General features: G+C 39.1%; 1 long non-coding RNA gene across 4 annotated transcripts; it reads left to right on the forward strand.

Annotated features, from left to right (window-relative positions):
- Positions 1–646: 646 nt before the first annotated feature.
- On the forward strand, positions 647–14,966 carry LOC112566545. 4 transcript variants are annotated; one of them, XR_003099630.1, is made up of 6 exons: positions 647–835; positions 1,396–1,995; positions 12,816–13,070; positions 13,634–13,774; positions 14,112–14,198; positions 14,747–14,966. It is a non-coding gene; the product is annotated as an uncharacterized LOC112566545 (long non-coding RNA). The 4 variants fall into 4 exon arrangements; XR_003099629.1 differs by lacking the exon at positions 1,396–1,995 and having other exon boundaries at positions 657–835; XR_003099628.1 differs by lacking the exons at positions 647–835; positions 1,396–1,995 and adding an exon at positions 6,475–6,828.
- Positions 14,967–18,625: the final 3,659 nt, after the last annotated feature.

Here is an 18,625-nt window from a genome sequence, read left to right on the forward strand (position 1 = left end):
TTTGTGCACGTGTTTATAGAAGTCAGTTGTAAATTGTCGTTGTTTATAATTAAATTAGGTTTTTAGATTTTTAATTATAGTGACCACCTTCCTAGACCAATGCTGAAACAATAAAGAATCAATCAAACTCTCTCACTAAGTGCAGGTGCGTGTACCTGTCCGTGCGTGCGTGTCTGCTGAGCCGACGAAAGCCAGCACGAAAATCGAGGCAGACGACCTTTTCAGGCCGTTTACAATAACCACTAATTGCAATCGCTTAATATTTTCCCGGTATATAGCAAAATGCATTCAAGTTATAATTTGACTGTTAATCTCTACCTTTTGTTTAGTAATATAATATAAACAGAAAACGTTAGAAAAAGTGTCCGCAGCTAGAATCTACACCTTTAAATGAGGTGAATATTTCAGAGCTGTGTACAGGTGGGTGGTCAGTAAATGAGAGAAAATGACATGAACAGATCAAACTATTCACATCCCTTCTATGGGAAAATTTCGCCAGTGGACGTAAAAAAGTCGAAATTCTAAAATAAAAAAAAAGGATTAACGACCATATCCTTCATCGTAATGCATGTGTAAGCTTGCCCAACGACCCGCGAGACTGTGGTAGCGAGCAGAACGTCGAGGCATTTGATTGGTCAGAATGTAGCGCAGTCTAATCACGTGACCTACGTTCGTCCCGACGACATGACCGTTCGAGTTCGTCAAATCAAACGAAGTGGTGAGGAAAGTGCTATAACGGATCATCTGATGACATGTCTGCCGTGATATTTTAACACTCATCTTCTTCATCTGTGATATACTGTTGATGTCAAGGTGTTATCAGCACAATATGATGGTAGGTGGCTTGTATGCGTGTCTATCCTATCTATGCCCGCTACACCTACTCGCCATTCTTGTTTAGCCAAGTAGGTCAAAGTACTGAACGCTCACATGAGTAAAAAGCGCCGCTCAGAACTTAGGACCTGCAAGTCTGACACACTTGACATGTTACTAGTACATGTAGTACATAACCCTAACCCTAACTTCTGTAATTTTGAAGCCCAGAGTACTTCGAAGGAATTTAAAAATCTGCTCATGGAGTAGATAGAGTTTGTTTGTAATCTTTAGTACACAATAACAGGAAATAAGCTAAAGTTGTGATGTCTTTTGACTATAAAGTTTATGTGTGTTTTTCTTGAGATTCACGGCAAAGCGTTTAATGTTGACAAACAAATCTGAAAGTGATGGTGTTCTCCGGCTGAAGACCTTTGAAAAATCCCCAGTAAATTTAAACAAATCCTATATCATAAATAAAAGCAACAGTTAAACACATCAACATAAAATGTCAACAAAGTGAAGTAAATAGACACTCCTTTCCCCTTCAATGGCCTGGATATAATAGATGTTTTGTTGTAGGTGTGATGTGCTGTGTGTTGAGAGGAAGACAGTGGGTCAGGATTCAAGAACATTAAACATGGCGAGCAGCTGCGAAAGCGGGGTAGCGGGCCTTGTGTATGATTACAGTTCCGCATTTTCACAATTAGCATGTGAGAACTTCATCATCATTGTGTATGATAAGCCAAGAGTCAGTGTGGACACCACCCGGATAAAAACATGGTGCATGGATTAAAGTTTATGTCAGGTGACCTGTCACGGAGAAAGCTTTACTCCTATGTGAGTCTCAAGTCGTCTGCTGCGTTGGGACAGGAAGTGAGTCGATAAAAGTTGTCATGCGGTGGAAGGACAAAAAAAAAAAAAAATCGCGTGGGATGTGTCCTTAATGATTTCTTTTGCACCATTTATTCGATCGGTTATGGAGCTTTCTGAAATACTTTTGGGGTTTGTACCTTCTTGCTTAGGAGTAATCACACATGTTATTTGTGTGAAGACTTTGGTGATAAACTCTACACATTCTTGGATCTTGTGCATGGACAGACGGAGGAGGAAGAGGATGAGGAGTCATTTGCTTATTTGCATTTATTTACCATGCGTTAGATACGACAGACGATAGTTGTGGTAAGTCGATTTTTTCTTTTGTTCATTTCGTGTTTGAACACAAATATCGAATACGATCTGATCGAACAGAGGAAGCGCGGAGTTGTGTGCTGACTGATTGGAATACTTTCGGGTTCTTTCCATGTCAGTGAAAGTAAGACCCAGTGTCTTTCCGCACATAGAAATATTTAAACACAATAACAGATTTGATTTCTGATGACACAGTTTCACAGAAAAATAGAAATAAATGTCTAAACGCCAGCAGGTTTTTTAGTTTTTAAACACTTTAAATCATCTAGTTAATGTCAAGTATTTTTCATTCCTGTGGGTTCACTAAGAAAGCAGTTTGCTCTGATTTGTTCAGACAATAACTTTACTGTTCTACCTTCGAAAGTTTCTAGTGTTCTTTGATGAACAATCCGCTTTTGGATACTTCCATGCTAGGGATAAAGTGACTCGATAACACAGTTGTGAGAACTTTACCTTTTGGGGGAAAAAATAAGGGCTCCCACCATGCTATACTCCAGGTGTCAGAAAAAGCTAGCTAAGGATTACATCGTGACAAAATCGTACTTACAGTAGGTGTCTAGGCTGCAAACGTTCTGTACTGTCCCGCTGGTTGTTTGGTTTATGTAGCTGGTGATTGTGCTCCCTTTTGTGGGATGATGAATCGTGCGAACTACACCGGCAACTACTGTCAGAGCGTAAGATCGTCGACGCGTTTCTAAAAATACACCCTGCCGAGGCATAGTACCGTGTGGAGAGTGACCTTCCCCTTTATCCTTACTTGTGAAAAGCAGTGACGGAGTTGCGTCCCTTCGAAATGATATGCTACACGCAGTTGCTACTATCAAGCACTACTAAACAAAGTCGTGGCTGGCAGTGTTTATCTTTGGAGTAAATGTCTAGGCGTTTGCGATATGAAATGAACATTAAAAAGCCACATTCAGAATACTTGCTCACATACTGAGACATATAGATTTCTGTTTACATACAAGCATGCAGCAATAAATTCTCACACAAATCATAATAATCATAATTAATAACATCATAATACTACTATTAATAATGTATATATTTATATACATTCATATCCCTTATTGTAAGAACATTGGTGGACAATTTAAAGATAACAGCTATGCTTACTATGAAATATACAGCAAGCAGATAGTCAAAAGGGATCATTCTCACCTGTACTTTAAATAAAGATTTATAACATTTTCTTTCCCACTGTTCTAAAATAATTTTAAATTACTTTGGCTTAAAAGCTACATATGATGTAACTTCAACATTTTTCGATTTTTGTTTGTTTGTTCCTTTTTCAAAGAAGACACAGAGCTATCTTTAAGAGAAAAATTAAGGCGAACATTGATAAATAGATTAATCACACTTCCTTTCACATCACACGCACCAAGTGGACAACAGAGGTCAATGTTTGTTAGCTCTTCCCACAGAAGTCGAATCAACTGAGATTTAACATTTTTCCCAGGAAGTAACTGGTCAATAGTTTTACAATAGGCACACTCTAATATCTTAACTGTCTCACTCTTCCATCAGGCTGCTCAGTTTTTCTTTAAGATTTGTGATCTCCATCTTTAATTCAGCTTTTGTAGGAGAATCTGGCACAGTTATAGAGCATGCAGGCTCAACTGCAATATCTGATTGTTCTTCTGCAAACAGATGTATAAAAAAGATGCTTATAATGTACTGGACAATATCACCCCTCATCTTATAAATATTTTCTTTATGAATGAAAAATAGCAAGTAGATATATATGATTTAAAAACAATTACCATGCAAGACTACAGCTTTCTGTGAAATCCTGGGCTGCTTTGCAGAGGTAGGTTTGGACATTCTGTCCATTCATCGCTTTCTTGAAGAAGTTACCTACAAATACATGTACATGGAAATGTGATTTAAAGATTTTGCACCTATTAGCATAATGAAAAGGAGTTAACAGTAGCCAAAATATCCAATAAATCTATATGTAGAATCTGTACAAACAAACACACATTCAAACAGACCTTTTGCAGTGCAAGCTATGATCATCATTAGCCTTATGTGCCCGTTGGAGTGATCTCTCATGATAAATGTAAATTAAAAAAATAAAATATGACAGACACAAAGGCCCATGATTGTAAAATATGGCTTAGTAATATATATTGGAATATATTATTATCTAATAATCATAAGTTATCATCGTTGCATGGTGGATTTGGAATGGAGAAAATTGTGGGGACTGCATTCCAGACAAGACTTTTTTTGGGGTTGGACAGTTGTACTGACTTTCCTCGAAATGATCGGAGCAAAGACAGTATCCTTTTCTATACACATCAGATGGTACACCATGGCACACCAGATGGTCAAAATCTTTCCTTCTCGTAAAGTCCATAATATTTTGCACCTGTTGTAATAATTTTTTAAATATATTAATAACAAATATTTTTATAACACCTCACCCCAGTGACGAATGCCTTAAACGAAAATACTATAACAAATTTAAATAGGTTTGTAATCAGATAAGTGAGAATTCATCACACAGTTTCACAGTATAATCAGTAAAGTCGTTTTAATAATCACAGAAATCAAGCAAACGCGTTGTAGTAGACTGCTCTCAACTACAGCACACTTATGGATCGTAATTTGAGAATAAATTTGTAGCTTACCTCTCTTCGTCCTTTGGGAATTGTGGAAACGTTTTTCTTTTGAGGTTGATTTAAATCTGGCGTTCTGACAGTTAATTGCAGAACAAAATTGCCCACCTTGCCTCAAACGATCGCCTTGTGCCGTGTTGTTTCGTAGCATAACATTACGAAAGATAACTCTAACCGACGAGTTTTCCCGCTTGTCGCGAGTGAACTCTCTCTATATCTAAGCTCTCTGGCTATGCTACTACATGTAGCTCGTAAACAACGTACTGTGCAACTCTTTGGCTTGATTGTCTAGTTTCACTCGATTCCCTACGCTTAACGTGATTTTGCGAAGGAAGACGAGTAGCAATAAGGGTATGTGATAAAGAGGAGTAATGCCTGACTACATTTACAGGATTAAATTGTGAGTAGGTGGCGGATATGGAGGGAGAGAGAGAGTAAATAAAAATCATGTAACCATATGTTGTTCTGGTGAACGGAGTGGTTAGGAGACGGTCATTAGACAAAGAATGTAGTGTCTGGATGCGAGGTAGGGAGGTGGTGTTTTAGTCAGCAACTATGGCTATATCACCGCAAGGCAGTCAGCCCTGTAAACACTTAACAGATCCCAGATGCAGAGAAAGAACAACGTGCCTGAGAAGAGAGCTGAACGCGGGGCTGCCAAACCTCGCTGTATTGGTGACATTGGCGTAGTGTATTGGCGCTAACCGTTTCACCACCGGACCGCCCTCTGTGACGTAGATATTATAAAGGTGTTCAGGGCAGCCGGCAAAGCAAGGAGTTGTAGTAAACAAGCCGAGAAAGAACAATCGCACAAACAAGAGTTGGTAGCGAGTGTAGAGAGGATGTGACAGATGGCTATTATGATTATTGTACATATTGTTCCCTTGCAAGAAAATGTTGATGTGGGGCCAAGTAAATAAACAATGTAAATAGGATTTTATATATAAAACCAATGCATAATATTTTTGTACATTATGGGGCCTCTTTTTATCTTGTCTTCTCCAACCTATAAGGTGATATAGAGAGAAAGGTAGATAACGAACGTAAAACGGTCGGTGTGATATTTTCTGTTCATTTTGCTTGGCTGTTGCACCTTATCAGTGAGCGCAGGGTATCAGAACGTGTTCAGATCACGCTGTGAAAAGTTGTAAACTGTAAATTCAATATGAAAAATTGTCATGGATGTGATTCAGTCGACTGGAACTGATGATTTTTTTAATGTGATAACTGATTATTTTCAATCTCAAATGAAAAGTTACAATTTATTGTATGCTTATTGCCTTAAAATAAATAGATGAATTTATTATAATAAGTTATTATGGGAATGTAATTTTTCTTTGTTCTTTACATTAAGGTCAATTAAAAAATGTTTATGCCATTTGATTCTCAACTCTTTTCTCTAGTATTGCTTTCTTTCTCTCTCTCTCTCTCCTCATTTCGTTGTACGTGCGAGTGGCAAACACTCACTGCCGTTACATTAAGGATACATACAACAGGTAATTACTACTGGATACTACTCAACAGCAAGTAATTACTACTGGATACTACTCAACAACAGGTAGTTACTACTCGACATTACCTCCATTTCTGATAACATGTTTGAAGAAAATCAGCGAAGACATCTAACAATAATTTACTCATACACTTTTGTACTTCTCAACTTGTTTTAAATTATATATGAACACTTCATCTGAAATCGTTGTCCCTTCAAGGAACCATTCACACAAATCAGGGACAATTTCCAAAAACTCGTTAAAAACATGACAAATAGTTCATCAGAACTGGCTGTGTGTTGCATTCTATATTTAGCCTCGCGCGCAGTAATTTCAACGGTCCTCGAGCCCCAGCCCTGTGAGTGGTTCGAAAGTGTGACGTGTCTGCTCACTGGCCTATTTGGTGTACAGCTCACAGGAAGAGTGTTCCTTGTCAACAAAAATTTTGTTTTCTCTCTGGAATAGCTGTTCAGATTCAAGGTGTATCGTGGTTTCTAACGGGATCGCCACAAAGTCCGAAAGGACATGGTTGAGACCTTCGTGATGGAGTGTTCGTTAGGTGTGTTTAATAGAAGCTGTGTACGTGCATGTAGTTCTTCTCCGGACGACCGGCCAGAGGGAAGGCTGTGTGTGGAAAATACTTCGAGGAAGTAAATAATTTGCCACTGTGACCATGGAATTCATAGCTACGATGGATTCCTGTCTCCGTAAGTAGTCTTTAAACCTCATCAACATAGAAACGATAACAGAACAGTTTCTTTGAGGTTCGTATGTGATACACACTTAGCAACATATTCATATTGACTTCATGGAAATACAATCATTAGAAGTGTTAAACAATTGGCTGGCAAGTAGGTAGAGCTGTCATCGTAATCTCTCACAACACCAGTAGAAGAGGGGCGAAGAGAGGTTCAAAACATTTCAAAATGGCCAGAGGCGGCCTTTGAGAGGGTTGACAACTGGGTCAACCGCCTGAAGTAGGTCACCCGACAGGAGAGTCTTGCTGCTCAAACTAACATTTGTAAAACACGGACACATCGGCCCCGCATGTGACACTCACCTAGGGCCCCGCAGAGCCCCGCATACTGCTAAGGCTGTTGCTCTGAAAATGGCAACTTCTCTTTATCAGAAAAAAAGGAAAACGAACAGGTATTGTTGTTTCTCGTAATTCTGGTCTTTTATAGTTTCTATGGCTCTATAATAAACTTCTCTTTCGATCCGATTTCCAGGCAATGTGAATAATGGTAAAAAAAAAAAAAATCTGGGGATCAAGTGACAACACAACCTAGCTTTGCATCGGTGATAGCAGAGCATAATATGTAGTAGGAACTTAATCTTGCAAGTAAGGAATTAGGGTTCGCATCCCGTGACAATCTAACGCGAAAGACGTAAGTTCAAACAGTCGTACCTTCCAGTAGGTGAATAGGCTGCAAAACTCTTCACTCTGTATACTACATTTAAATTTTCCACAGTGTCTATGGTTGCAGGATGAATAAACTGGACGACACACACTCTGAGGGCGCAGGGTGTCAAGTTCGTCACTGAGGCTCCAAGTGAAGCGGATGTTGAGTTTTTAGTGTTTCTGCTGTGGCGGTCAGCTACACTTTATAAAGTCCAGAGGTCATTTTATGCAGGAAAAGCGGATGTTTCATGTAGAGTTAGTCTAATATACTTGTGTGTATTTTCATTTAAGTGTTTCTAAATTGAAGTAGTTTACACAAGCTTGATCTGCTTATTCATTCGTAAGTCACTTACCTTTGACACAACTGCCCTTCGCTGCATGGAACAGAATTGTCTTTACCTTCACAGGGAGCCCTCTCGATGTTCTGTAGTAAAGATGATGGTGCACAGTCGGTGGATCTCTTTTGTTACTTTTTTATGGGTTTTCTTTCGCACAGAGTCTCGAGACGTATACCGTAGGAAACAGATGACTGCTCATTCGATTAGTCTCCTGGCACAAGTGCGTGTTCCCTTCCTGTCATCTCTAAGGCGTATCCTGACCGTCGTCCCCCCAACTCTTATGTGTCCGCAATGACGTAAATGGACCGAGGTTCACGGCCTACTGATTCTAGGTGATATAATCGGCGGCGGGACTTACTGGCCATTTATTCCTCCGACGGTCCAGTACTGCTCAAGGACTGCCCCAACCCCCACCAAGTACCCATCTCACCTACTTTCGGTCTGTCCCGCGCGTCCGCCTGTCTCATGGAGGGAGCAGAAGTACAACACTCACTCTATAGCCCTATTACTAGTTATCACCTGACAGTGACACCTGACCCATTCATTAACAGCTGAGACGACTTTAATCGGCATCAAAGTTTTTCTCTCTCTCTCTGCTGCCTGTGTGTTCCAACGGCTCCAAAAGTTTGGTAGTGAATGGTTGATTTGGTACAATGTTAAACCACCGGTTTCAGAACCTCCGTGGCTTCTTCCTGGCCATTCACTCTCACATCCACGCTTGACTATCTACGCAACTTAGAGACAGTAAATCGTGCAAAGCTAGTGCCAGAGAACCGAAGATGCATAGCCTTTAGGATCACATATCTTGCTGAGCTCACCTCACTAACCCTACCTGTGAGGTGCAGGCCTCTAACTTGGAATCGCAGCCGGCGATAATTCGCTCATTGACTAACTTATCGGTTAACTGGATCCGAACTTTCAACTCGTATAAGCGCAACGCCAATGGATTTGAAAATATCATCGCCATAGAACAGCGCATCCTAAATACTACTGGTTATGTTTTTCAAATTATGTCTGACCAATAAGTTCAACTCATAATGCATTGTCTTAAAACAAAATTATATTAAAATTTGCTGTGGTCTATGCTATCGAAATACATGCATTATTTTTCGTCTTTAATTTTTTCTCATGTTTTAGAAGTTTCCTTTGTATTTCTGTTTACTCCTTTTATCGTGCTCTTGTTTTCACGTTTAAGTTGGCGAACAGTAAAACATACTTTACAGGTAAAGAAAATACTCTGATGATCTTCTTTAAAGATGTTTGTTTATTAATGGGGAAATATCACCCATGTTCCGATGTAGGTGCCATGAAAAAGCGACTAAAACTGCACATTATAACTATCACCGACATTGAAGTAAATGACACATTCAGGTGCATGATACCTTAGGGGTAACTCAAATAGACTCAAAAAATTATTTAAATATGCATTCACATCTCCAAGACCTACAACTTCAAACGTATTGTTTGTATTTCATGTCCTAAGTTAACTGTCTTTGTGAAAGAAATGCATTTACCTTTATCTCGCTCTTCACAGAAAGACAGGCAACTCACGTTATTGAGCAGAAAACTGAACGAAGCACATTGTACAAGACTGTGGACTGTGGACTGTGCAAGAAAAGTATTTTCAGCCAACGGCAGACTCACACCTTCCTGGTCTTGTTGGTCACAACCTCCTCCTTGCGTGCGACATTATATTTAGTAGACAGTGTGCCTCCTCTCCCACACGTCAGTCCCCGCCGCGCGCGCGACTATTTCTGTCACACAGATCGCCTACACTGACTTTTCTACGCATGCGCGAACTCGTTGCTACGATGACAGACCTTGACCTCGTCCCTGCGAAAGAAGCGCTAGCTCGCGCGACCGAAGCTCTCATTCAAAACAATACTGTCGGTATAAAAGTAATAAATATCGAGATGGACTTGTGCTAATTAAAAAATCTGAGACAGTGAGAATTTATAAGGTAAGTTATTGAAGAGAAGATAATGCTGTTGCGATCGAAATTTCCGAATTTTTTGTTTTTGTTTTTATATGCTATGCGAAACCTTCGAAATTACGATCGAATAGTGCATCTGCTCAGTGCACGAATTTGGGGATCTAAACCTGTGCTCTATATGTTTGTCATATTAAGCTAGTGGATTCCGAAATATTAAAAAAGCAGTACTTTTTTTTTTAACCACACTCTCCTTCAAGGCTGATAGTAAAATTAAATGAGAAAGTTGTGACATATGTTCTGATGAACAGTGCAACAGCACCGAGAAAGAACGAAGACAACGAAAGTGAACAAAGATGTGAAACTAGTCGCAGATGTGGAACAGCAAACTATACACCATTCGATGGCTCCAATATTGATATTAGATAGCATATGCTTAACAGCACAAAAATGATAACAATACTGATTGTGCATTTAATCTTTATTTTCAAAGCAGACAAAAATAACTTGCTTCTTAAAGAACTTTGCATGTGAAATGTATTTTCAGTATTCACATATATATATATGGCAACTATAAAATTACTACTTATCTTGGAAATCAGCTGCACCCTCCCATCATCTTTCCTTCATAGATCACATAAACACAGAAAGTAAGATATAGATCTATATTTTTCAATTTACAACACATCTCTTTATCAAGTTATATCTAGTTTAGAATAACAGTTACAAGAGGCAGATGGTGTATAATTCTCTCTAATTAATTTAAAAGAGGGAAATGAGATCAAAGCAACATGTCCTTCTAACACTAACACAGTAATAGAAAATTAGAATTCTGACCAATGTTGTTTATGAAACATCAACAGTTGTTTTAAGTCAGAATTTACATCACAATTATAATAATGGACAATATACAACATTTTAAACATAATCACCAATTATAATAATGGACAAAAAACATAAACAGTCAAATTATGTAGCATAGAATATTAACATGCATTCACATCTCCAAGACCTACAATTTCAAACGTATTGTTTGTATTTCATGTCCTAAGTTAACTGTCATCGTGAAAGAAATGCATTTACCTTTATCTCGCTCTTCACAGAAAGACAGGCAACTCACATTATTGAGCAGAAAAGTGAACGAAGCACATTGTACAAGCACAAGACTGTGGACTGTGCAAGAAAAGTATTTTCAGCCAACGGCAGACTCACACCTTCCTCCTTGCCGTGCACACACAGACTCACACCATATATATAGTAGACAGTGTGCCTCCTCTCTCACACGTCAGTCGCGCACCAGTAGTTCTCGTCGCGACACAGACGTAAACAGAGAACATATTCCTACGCTCTCCACAAAGATCATTCGTAAATTGTAAGAAACATACAGCGATGATATTCACATATGCAATTTCCAATTAATAATGATGTTTAACTCTAGCTAATAACAGTTTTAATTGCTTGTCCGCGAACTACATTTTTCGCGTAGTCTCTCCGTAAAAACAAAAAGTGCGTGTCTATTTTTACCTCGGGGATGGTTCGCCTGCAAAATCGGTTTTAGGCTCTAGGTGAGTGTCAGAATGTACCTTGCGTATAACACATCATGGGTTATCTTCGTTTAGAATAACAAGTTGTAAGACTTGTATAACGGGGACTCTCCCACGGTACCCAGATACACACACATAATATTTGGAGACAGCACGACCTGTCACACCGCTACAAAATATAAGGAAAGAAGACAGACAGAGAGAGCAAACAAAGAGTGTAACTAGTCACCCTCACCCGATATACTGGAAAACAAGTGACTTTGTTACCTAGGTCAGGGAGCAGAAAGACAAAAAATGAAAAGACACCAGTGAATAAATAACACAAGAGTATAATTCATAATATATAATACTACTTTATTAATGAACAACATCAAACAAGCACAAACGTCCACTCCCTAGCCTAGAACCCTTCATCTACAATCTAACATCTTCCTTTAATAAGCTCACCTCTCAACTCTCATCAAGTCGCGTGCCTGCCCTCGCTACATCTTTGTGAAGTGTGTAGACAGAGAGAGAGAGCGAGACATGTGTATCAGCCGCTTTTCATTACCGTGCACTGACTTATGGGATGCGTGTTGACCAAGCAGATCATTGAATGACCATTAGCCAAGCCTTAGATGGATAGAACCACACCTGTGATACTTGTCTGCGATCAGTTTTTGAGTAAGTGGCTGCCACTGTTTTCTGTAGTTGTCGAATTCTTGAAGCAGAACAACGGATCAGTGGGATGATAGATGCAAGACACGTGTGGAGAAAACATTCATATCACACTAAACATGTAGAACTGTGGACCACAAAGACTTCCTAACTAAACCTGCTTGGTGCTGTGATATTTCTCACATCCTCGATCTTGTCGTTGTAGTCCAAGAATTTGCGTTGCTAAGCTCAGGTAAACGCTATTCCATGGCTGTATGTCGAATAAATATACAATAGGAACTGAAATCGTTTGTGCCATCTGCGGTCGTGCTGCTCAATCACAGATGAATTGTCGGTGGTGTGTATGTGAGTGTGATGTAGGTTTGCGTATGAATGGCCTTGATGAAAGTTTTTTTAAAAACATTGTGTCAGCTGCTCATTTTTTTCCAGTTGTTCATATTTTTCACTTGCTCATATCTTGTACACTTAGTTTGTTTTCTTTAACTCACTTCATATTTTTCACCTTGTAACATTTTTTTTAACAACTAGATTTATCTTTAGTAACTGAGCACCCTTCCCATGTTTAAGTTGCACTTTGGGATTAATAACAGTTGGTTATTGTCATATCTGTTCGTCAGTAATTCAACAGATTTACTTCATAAACGTCTTTCTTCTTGGGAAGGAGTGGGGTCATGGGAGAAACCCCAAAAATATATAGAATAGTTCATATTTGTAAAGCTTGAATCAGCAGCGAATAAAATCCAGGTATCATTTTAATGTTTATTACAAACGGTATTTTCTTCTTGAATCGCTTGACATCAACTTTTTTTACACTCGGATGCAGTTCAGCAAGCACAAAAGAGAGGCGAAGGAGCACTACCGGAGGAGGAGGAGGAGGAGGAGGAGGGCACACCGCGGCAAGCACTGAAACACCTCCCAATCCACCCTCCGTACATCTGACCAACCAGCGCTGCTCCCTGTGATGATGACTGACAGGTGGACTCCGCCTACCCTTCCCTCATCCGTCTCACCATCCGCCGTCTCGCGCTGAGTGTTTGGAGTCCCTACAACATCACCGATAGAAGGCCTTATGATGCAGGTGAGTGCACAAAGTGAGCAGGCAGGAGGTCAAGGGTCACTTCATACAGCTCTTCAGGTAACGAGGCAACAGATTGACACTAGCTTGCGAAAACTTATACAGTGCATCAGATTATCACTAGATGATCAGTTACTTTATGTGCCACATTCCTCAGTCTAAAAAACCTGAGGAGACATCTTTGACGGATGATTATAAGTAAATGTTCTTTGCAATGCAAATATCTAAGAGGCGGTTACTGGTTGGAATTAGTTTGAGTTTCACTTTATATCGCGAAATGGATTTCAATGACAACAGTTTTTTTAAAAAATGTGTAATCAATCATTAAACAGCCCATTTCAATGTTTGTGTCAGTTTTTCCGAAATAGCTAAAATTCTTTAGTTCAAAGCTGCCTGACACCAACTCTTCTTTGAATGTGATGTGAAGGTATTCATAATCGTTTTCTTGCTTGCTTATATTCCCATGTCTCAACGCACTTCTGGTGTTTAATGTCTCAATGTCCAATTACTGAATATTAGTTTTTTTTCTGATTTTCTGGCTTCGTGTGTTAACAACTGACTTCCAGGTGCAAAAGTCCAGCCAGGTGTCTTCACCCAATAAGTGGCTCATAAGACAACACGAAAGCTATTGGTGACTGCTTGTGGAAAGACAGCGAACTTCTGGCCTTGGCAGAATCAGAAACAAAATAGAATAACAGAATGAAAAAGTAAATGCCTAAATATAAAATCATAAATCATCAAGTTAGTTCCATCATCCACCGTTTTCTCATTATTATTATGAGCTCACTACACAATAAACAATAAAATCTTATGATTATGCCTGTGTGCCACATAGGATAGACTTAAGGTCTTAAGAAAATTTTGTTACACTTTTGGACCTCGTAAGACTGGACTTTTGGCCAATTTTTTTTCCTAGTGATTATCCTGAAGACTATAAAATGGAATGTCCTACTATTTTTAGAAAGATTCCAGTGGTTATTCCCACAAACAATAGTTAGAGCTGCCTTTAGAAATTTGTAACCAAGTATTTTAAATGTGTTTCAGGTTGTCTACTTGTCTGGCATAACAACAACGTCTACAAGTTTCCAGCTGATTGTTATGAAGAACTGAATTCAACTGAGTGTATTTATGGTATGAAAGATTGTGATTAAAGATGTGTAAAATTAAGGTGACCAGACAGTCCCGCTTTTGACCTCTTGTCCCGCCTGCTCATCGGGCGGGAAGCCCAATGTCCCGCTTTCTGGCTTTCTAGCAAGTCCATCAAATGTGCCGGTTGTCTTTAAAAATCACTTTTTTCGGCGTCTTACGTGACGACAACCATCATCTGCACGCGGTCCCGCTTCGCCCCCGAAACGTCTGGTCACCTTAGTAAAATAGTTTCACATTAACATTTTCTATTTGGGGGGAAAAAAAGTTAACACACTATTCGTAGTCTACGATCGCCGTTCCTCCTGAGGACAAATTAATTTGTATTTAGTGTACAGGTGACATTATGCCGCTCCATCACTGTTGTGCATAATTATTACTTATTTACTTGTTATTAATTTGGACTTCACAATTGACAAAACTTTAACAATTTATAACAGAATATAAACTCTTAATTAGTGCACTTTTATTCAATGTTCAGTAACTCACAGAAGTGCGTTTGTTTACATTTTACCTTTTTCGTTCTACATCAGGTTTTTGGAAGATGAAGGTCAAGCAAGACAGAAGAAGTCAAGAAGTGCTAACGACTGTGAAAAAAGTTGTCGACTCTGAAACATATTAGGACTGATAAGATCTCGGATTCTGTCTTGTTTAAAAATATATAATTTCTGTGCCCATCATATACGGAATCCGGTTTTAAACTCACTTCACTATAAGTCAAACTCAAAAATATTAAAAATATATTTTAACAAATCTGTGCAGTTTTTTTTTACATTTGTGTAAGCAAACTAATTACACAGTAACAAATTAAGGATAAGAAGAGGTTTGGAACGTTTCCAATTTTTCAGTGTAGATGGCAGAATGTTTAATGACATATGCTGATGGATACCAACAAAAATTGTTAAATTAACATTCTCATTACCTCTGTTCTAGTTTCTGTGAAATCACTGATCTTGTCTATTTGAACCAACCATTTTGCACAAATAGTTTATAATACTTTTATATGAAGTATTAATCTCAAATTACATGTAGTAAAGTCTGTCTGAACTGTGATTAGCTGCTGGTTACTAATGTCCACTGTAGCCAGTGACCTATAGTTTGAGGTTAATATACAGGGTTGTCCATGGGACATATTTTCTATCCCATCCCATCCCATCCCATGGCAATTTATGCCTGTCCCATCCCATCCAATCCCATGACGTTTCCCTGGGCAGGATCCCATGGTAATAAATTCATATGGACAACACTGCGGCATCTGCACAATGTTAACGAAAGTCATGGCATAATGAAACTGGAAATAAAAAAAGTAGTTTCCTCCTGCTTAAAAGTCCTGACAAATTTCAGCGGTCCAATTTATTTTACAATATCAAGTATCCGACTACCATGGAAATACAAATGTTGCTGTCCATCCCATCCCATCCATGGGCGTTCCATGGGATGCCATGTCTAAAAATTCCTATGGACAAACTGCGTGCATGGAGCATAATGAAACTGGAATAAAAAAGTATTTTCCTTGCTTAAAAAAGTCTGACATCGCAAATTTCAGCGTAGAATTTATTTTACAATATCAAGTATCGACTATCGATGGGAAATACAATGTGTGCTGTGCCCATTCCCATCCATCCCATGGGGCGTTTCCATGGGATTATTGCCATGTAATATACACCTATGGACAAACTGCCGCATTGCAGCACAGGTTAACAAAGTCATAGCATAATGAAACTGGAATAAAAAAAGTATTTTTCCTTGTTTAAAAGTTGACAATGATAATTCAGCGTCAATTTATTTTACAATATCAAAGTAATCGACTACCATGGGAACAATACAAATGTGTGGCGTGCCATTCCCTCCCATCTGCCATGGGCTTCACATGACTTCCATGGTCATAACAATTCCTAGGACAACGCACTGCGCATTGCACACAGTGAACAAAGTCCAGCATAATGAAACTGGAAAAAAAAGTATTTTCCTGTGCTTAAACAAAAGTCTGAAAATGCAAATTTCAGCGTACTAATTTATTTTACAATATCAAGTATCGGACTACCATGGGAAATACAAATGTGTGCTCGTGTCCCATCCCATCCCATCCCATGGGGCGTTCCCATGGGATTCCCATTGTAAATACATTCCTATGGACTGCGCATTGCACACATGTTAACCAAAGTCATGGCAACATGAAACTGGAATAAAAAAAAGTATTTTCCTGTGCTTTAAAAGTCGACAATGCAAATTTCAGCGTAAATTTATTTTACCATATCAAGTATCGACTACCATGGGAAATACAATTGTGCTGTGCCCATCCCATCCCATCCCATGTGGCGTTCATGGTTGTGCCATCCGGTAATAACCATTCCTATGGACAACACTGGCATTGCACACAATGTTAACAAATCATGATAATGAACTGGCAATAAAAAAAGTATTTTTTCCTGTGCTTAAAAGTCTGACAATGCAAAGTTCAGCGTAAATTTATTTACAATAATCAAGTATCGTACCATGGAAATACAAATGTGTGTGTCCCATCGCCATCCCATCCATGGGGCGTTTCCCATGGATGCCTGTTGATAAACCATTCCTAATGACCACTGCGGCACTTGCACACAATGCAGAGTATGCGCATCATGAACTGTGAAATAAGAAAAAGGTATTTTTCTGTGGCTTAAAAAGTCATGCTCAGCTTTTCAGAGTAAATTTCAATTGTTTACCATTCATAAGTATAACCATAGGGTAGATAGAAACTGGAATCCAGTCCACAACAATGCGGTAATAAATATCCTATGGAACAAACCTGTGCTTGCAACATCGTTAACAATAGGTATGGCTTTGAGCAAGGCATAAGAAACGAAAAAAAAAGTATTCCTTGTGCTATCAAAAAGCTGACAATGGCAAATCTTCAGCGTAAACTTTAGTTACCCAATAGCATATCGACTAACCATACATCGGACCTCAAAATACAAAATGTTGTGCTGTTGCCATCCCCATCCCACCCAGGGGCGTTCCCATGGGATTTGCCATGTTACGGTAATTAACATTCCTATGGACAACACTGCGCATTGCACACAGGTTAACAAAGTCAGGCATAATAACTGGAAATAAACACAAAAGTATGTTCCTTGCTAAAAAGTCTGACAAGCAAATTTCAGCGTAAATTATTCAACATTACAAAGTATCGACTACCATGGGAAATACAATTGTGGCCTGGGAAGGCCATCCCAGGGGTCCCAGTCCCATGGGCTAGCGTTCTGCCGATGGCATTGCCATGGAATAACCAATTCCTATGGAGCCAACACTGCGGCCATTGCCTACCATGTTAACACAAGTCATCAGCCCATGAATGCATACTGGCAAATAAAAATAGTATTTTCCTGTGGTGCTTAACCGTCTGGCACCAATGCAACATCTCGCCGTAAAGTTTATTTTACAATAAAGTAACGGCGACGTCCATGGAATGCATGTGTTGCTGAATCCCATCCAAATCCATCCAATCGGGCGTTTTTCCATGAGAATTGATATGTGAAATAACATTCGTATTGGCAAAACTGCGCGCATTGCAACATGTAACAAAGTCATGGCATGAAACTGGACATAAAAAAAATATATTCCGTTTCCTGTGCTAAAAAGCTCTGACAATGCAAATCAGCCGTCAAATTATTTTCAAACAATATCAGTGCTATGTGATACCATGGGACACAAATACAAATGTGTGCGTGTCCCATCCCACCCATCCCATGGGGCGTTCCATGGGATTGGGCCATGGTAATACATTCCTGATGGACAACACTGCGCATTGCCACATGTTAAACAAAGTCATGGCATAATGAAAATGGAATAAAAAAAAAGTATTTTCCTGTGTTAAAAAGTCTGACAATGCAAATTCAGCGTAATGTTATTTTACAATTATCAAGTATCGACTACCATGGGAATCCACACAAATGCTTGGCGTCCCCCCACCAATCCCATGCGGCGGTTTCCCCCTGGTATACATCTCCTTTTGAACACACTGCGTTTCCCATGTTTAGACAAGTCAAAACACCAGAACAACCCATTGGGCCATCACGTGCACACATTTTAACAAAGCATGGCATAATGAACATGAAATAAAAAAAGTATTCTGGCCTGACATCTAAAAACTGACAAGAGCATCACGAATGGGGAAATAGATTACAATACAATTCTGACGAATTCAGAGCGAAGTTTACACTACATGAAATACAAATGTTGCTGTTCCATCCCATCCATCCCATGGGGACCTCGTTTTCCATGGGTGATTCCATTCCTACATGGACAACACTGGATAATATACAATTCAACAGAGCAACGTGGTACATAAATCACCTTACATCATTCTGCGTACGATATATATCTTTTCTATGCAGTGGACGATAGACCTTTGTGAAATTAGTTCTCGTGAA

Source organism: Pomacea canaliculata, linkage group LG6 (genome assembly GCF_003073045.1).
Source record: "Pomacea canaliculata isolate SZHN2017 linkage group LG6, ASM307304v1, whole genome shotgun sequence".
NCBI lineage: Eukaryota > Metazoa > Mollusca > Gastropoda > Architaenioglossa > Ampullariidae > Pomacea > Pomacea canaliculata.